Below are 5,113 nucleotides of genomic sequence, written 5' to 3'. Positions count from 1 at the left end.
CTTGCATCATAGGCAAGTTGAACGCCAACCTCACATTTTCCGGACTAAAATCCAAGTATTTCCCCCGAACCATTGTAACATAGTTCTTTGGATCCGGGTTCTTACTTTGATCATGGTTCTTGGTGATCCATGCATTGGCATAGAACTCTTGAACCATTAGGATGCCGACTTGTTGGATGGGATTTGTTAGAACTTCCCAACCTCTTCTTTGAATTTCATGTCGGATCTCCGGATACTCATTTCTTTTGAGTTTGAAAGGGACCTCGGGGATCACCTTCTTCTTGGCCACTACATCATAGAAGTGGTCTTGATGGGCTTTAGAGATAAATCTTTCCATCTCCCATGACTCGGAGGTGGAAGCTTTTGTCTTCCCTTTCCCCTTTCTAGAGAATTCTCCGGTCTTAGGTGCCATCAATGGTAATGGAAAAACAAAAAGCTTATGCTTTTACCACACCAAACTTAAAATATTGCTCGCCCTCGAGCAATAAAAGAAAGAATAGAGGAAGAAGAAGAAGAAATGGAGGAGAGGGAGAAGGGGTTGTGTTTCGGCCAAGAAGAGAAGAGAGGGTTGTGTTGTGTGAATTTGAAGAATAATGGAGGGCTTTATATAGGGAAGGGAGGGGGGGTTAAGGTTCGGCCATTTAGGGTGGGTTTGGGTGGGAAATTGATTTTGAATTTTGAAGGTAGGTGGAGTTTATGAGGTAGGTTTATAGGGAAGAGTGGATGGATGTGAGTGGTGAAGAGGTGATGGGGAAGAGAGATTGAGGTGATTGGTGAAGGGTTTTGGGAAAGAGTGTTTATGGGATTGTGTGAAAGAGGGGTGAGAAGAAGTGAGTGGAGGTAGGTGGGGATCCTGTGGGGTCCACAGATCCTGAGATGATTCTGTGGGGTCCACAGATCCTGAGATGATCCTGTGGGTCCACAGATCCTAAGATGATCCTGTGGGGTCCACAGATCCTGAGGTGTTCAAGGATTTACAACCTTGCACCAAATTGGGCATGTAAAATGCCCTTGCACACAACTCTGGGCGTTCAGCGCCAGGTTGGTGCCCATTTTGGGCGTTCAACGCCCATTTACTGGCCATTTCTGGCGTTGAACGCCAGAACCATGCTTGTTCTGGGCGTTCAGCGCCAGCTCCTCTCCAGGGTGCAATTCTGGCGTTCAGCGCCCAGATGATGCCCATTTTGGGCGTTCAACGCCCAGATACTGCCCATTTTGGGCGTTCAGCGCCAGAACCATGCTCTGTTCTGGCGTTGAACGCCAAGCAGATGCTTCCTCCAGGGTGTGATTTTTCTTCTGCTGTTTTTGATTTCGTTTTCAATTTTTATATTTATTTTGTGACTCCACATGATCATGAACCTATAAAGACATATAACCAAGAAAAATATAGTTAGATAAAAATTGGGTTGCCTCCCAACATGCGCTTCTTTAATGTCAATAGCTTGACAGTGGGGCTCTCATGGAGCCTCACAGATGTGCAGAGCTTTGTTGAGACCTCCCAACACCAAACTTAGAGTTTGGATATGGGGGTTTGACACCAAACTTAGAGTTTGGTTGTGGCCTCCCAACACCAAACTTAGAGTTTGACTGTGGGGGCTTTGTTTGACTCTGCTTTGAGAGAAACTTTTTCTGCTTCCTCTCCATGGATACAGAGAGAGATCCTTGAGTTGTAAACACAAGGTTATCCTTATTCAATTGAAGGATCAATTCTCCTCTGTCCACATCAATCACAGCTCTTGCTGTGGCTAGGAAAGGTCTTCCTAGGATGATAGATTCATCCTCTTCCTTCCCAGTATCTAAGACTATGAAATCAGCAGGGATGTAAAGGCCTTCAACCTTTACTAACACGTCCTCTACTTGTCCATAAGCCTATTTTCTTGAATTGTCTGCCATCTCTAATGAGATTTTAGCAGCTTGCACCCCATAGATTCCCAGTTTCTCTATTACAGAGAGGGGCATGAGGTTTATTCCTGCACCAAGGTCACACAAAGCCTTAAAGATCATGGTGCCTATAGTACAAGGTATTATGAACTTTCCAGGATCCTGTCTCTTCTGAGGCAATGTCAGTTGATCCAGATCACTTAGTTCATTGATGAACAAGGGAGGTTCATCTTCCCAAGTATCAATGCCAAATAATTTGGCATTTAGCTTCATGATTGCACCAAGGAACTTGGCAGTTTGCTCTTCAGTAACATTCTCATTCTCTTCAGAAGAGGAATACTCATCAGAGCTCATGAATGGCATAAGGAGGTTCAATGGAATCTCTATGGTCTCTAGATGAGCCTCAGAGTCCTTTGGTTCCTCAGAGGGAAGCTCCTTATTGATCACTGGACATCCCAGGAGGTCTTCCTCCTGGGGATTCACGTCCTCCTCTCCCTCATTGGGTTCGGCCATTTTGGTTATGTCAATGGCCTTGCACTCTCCTTTTGGATTTTCTTCTGTATTGCTTGGGAGAGTGCTAGGAGGGATTTCAGTGATCCTTTTACTCAGCTGGCCCACTTGTGCTTCCAAATTTCTAATGGAAGACCTTGTTTCATTCATGAAACTTACAGTGGCCTTGGACAGATCAGAGACTAAGTTTGCTAAGCTAGATGGATTCTGCTCAGAATTCTCTGTCTGTTGCTGAGTGGATGATGGAAAAGGCTTGCTATTGCTAAACCTGTTTCTTCCACCATTATTAAAGCCTTGTTGAGGCCTTTGATCCTTCCATGAGAGATTTGGATGATTTCTTCATGATGGATTATAGGTGTTTCCATAAGGTTCACCCAGGTAATTCACCTCTGCTATTGCAGGGTTCTCAGGATCATAAGCTTCTTCTGCATAAGAAGCCTCTTGAGTACTGTTGGATGCAGCTTGCATTCCATTCAGACTCTGAGAAATCATATTAACTTGCTGAGTCAATTTTTTGTTCTGAGCCAATATGGCATTCAGAGTATCAACTTCAAGAACTCCCTTCTTCATAGGCGTCCCATTACTTACAGGATTCCTCTCAGAAGTGTACATGAACTGGTTATTAGCAACCATGTCAATGAGTTCTTGAGCTTCTGCAGGCGTTTTCTTTAGGTGAATGGATCCACCTGCAGAAGTATCCAATGACATCTTTGGTAACTCAGATAAACCATCATAGAATATATCTAGGATGGTCCATTCTGAAAGCATGTTAGAAGGACACTTTTTGGTCAACTGTTTGTATCTTTCCCAAGCTTCATAGAGGGATTCACCATCTTTTTATTTGAAGGTTTGAACATCCACTCTAAGCTTGCTCAGCTTTTGAGGAGGAAAGAACTTGGCTAAGAAAGCCGTGACCAGCTTATCCCAAGAGTTCAGGCTATCTCTGGGTTGAGAGTCCAACCACACTCTAGCTCTATCTCTTACAGCAAAAGGGAAAAGCATGAGCCTGTAGACTTCAGGATCTACTCCATTAGTCTTAACAGTATCACATATCTGCAAGAATTCAGTTAAGAACTGAAAAGGATCTTCAGATGGAAGTCCATGAAACTTGCAGTTCTGCTACATCAGAGAAACTAGCTGAGGTTTTAGCTCAAAGTTATTTTCTCCAATGGTAGGGATGGAGATGCTTCTTCCATGTAAATTGGAATTAGGTGCAGTAAAGTCACCAAGCATTCTCCTTGCATTATTATTATTTTCGGCTGCCATCTCCTCTTCTTGTTCGAAAATTCCTGACGGGTGCTTGCTGGATATTTGTAATTTAGCTTCTCTTAATTTTCTCTTCAGAGTCCTTTCAGGCTCTGGATCTACCTCAACAAGAATATTCTTGTCCTTGCTCCTGCTCATATGACAAAGAAGAGGGCACAGAAAAATAATAATAATAGGGATCCTTTTTACCACAGGTATAGAGGTTCCCCTGTGTGAGTAGAAAAAAAAGAAGGAGATGAGAGAAAAAGAGAATTTTCGAAAATAATTTTTGAAAAAGAGTTAGTGATTTTCGAAAATTGTTTTTGAAAAAGGTTGGTAATTTTTGAAATTTAAAATAAAAAAATTAATTAGTTAATTAAAAAGAAATTTTGAAAAAAAAAGGTGGAAGGGATTTTCGAAAATTAGAGAGAGAAAGTTAGTTAGGTGGTTTTGAAAAAGATAAGAAACAAATAAAAAGTTAGTTAGTTAGTTGAAACAGATTTGAAAATCAATTTTGAAAAGATGAGAAGATAAGAAGTTAGAAAAGATATTTTAAAATCAAATTTTTGAAAAAGATAAGATAAGAAGATATTTTTGAAAAGATATGATTGAAATTAGTTTTGAAAAAAAGATTTGATTTTTAAAATCACAATTAATGACTTGATTCACAAGAAATCACAAGATATGATTCTAGAACTTAAAGTTTGAATCTTTCTTAACAAGTAAGTAATAAACTTGAAATTTTTGAATCAAAACATTAATTGGTGATGTTATTTTCGAAAATTATGTGATAAAGATAAGAAAAATATTTTTGAAAAATTTTTTTATAATTTTCGAAAATAACTAAGAAAAATGAAAAAGATTTGATTTTTGAAAAATATTTTGAAAAAGATAAGATTTTTAAATTGAAAATTTGATTTGACTCATAAAAACAACTAGATTTTAAAAATTTTTGAAAAAGTCAAATCTAATTTTCGAAATTTTGAGAGAGAAAAAGGGAAAGATATATTTTTTTTTGAAATTTTAATGAAGAGAGAGAAAAACAAGAAAAATGATGCAATGCATGAAAGTTATGGATCAAAACAATGAATGCATGCAAGAATGCTATGAATGTCAAGATGAACACCAAGAACACTATGAAGATCATGATGAACATCAAGAACACAATTTTGAAAAATTTTTAATGCAAAGAAAATATGCAAGACACCAAACTTATAATTCTTTAATGCTTAGACACTAAGAATTCAAGAATGCATATGAAAAACAAGAAAAGACACAAAACATGCAAATGCAAAGATCAAACAAGAAGACTTACCAAGAACAACTTGAAGATCATGAAGAACACTATGAATGCATGAGAGTTTTCAAAAAATGCAAGATGAGTATACAATTGACACCAAACTTATAACATGACTCAAGACTCAAACAAGAAACACAAAAATATTTTTGATTTTTTTGATTTTTTTGTATTTTCTTT

At 38.6% G+C, this 5,113-nt stretch overlaps 1 non-coding gene across 1 annotated transcript; it reads left to right on the top strand.

Annotated features, from left to right (window-relative positions):
• The first annotated feature begins 3,153 nt into the window (after positions 1-3,153).
• LOC148550616 (small nucleolar RNA R71) lies at positions 3,154-3,261 on the top strand. The gene has a single exon (XR_015893436.1). It is a non-coding gene; the product is annotated as a small nucleolar RNA R71 (small nucleolar RNA).
• The last annotated feature ends 1,852 nt before the right edge of the window (positions 3,262-5,113 follow it).

The sequence above is a fragment of the Arachis ipaensis genome, chromosome B7, assembly GCF_059453495.1.
Source record: "Arachis ipaensis isolate K30076 ecotype BB chromosome B7, ASM5945349v1, whole genome shotgun sequence".
Taxonomy (NCBI): Eukaryota; Viridiplantae; Streptophyta; class Magnoliopsida; order Fabales; family Fabaceae; genus Arachis; species Arachis ipaensis.
The sequence above is the reverse complement of the archived record's forward strand: the minus strand, read 5'-3'. Positions and strand labels throughout refer to the sequence as shown.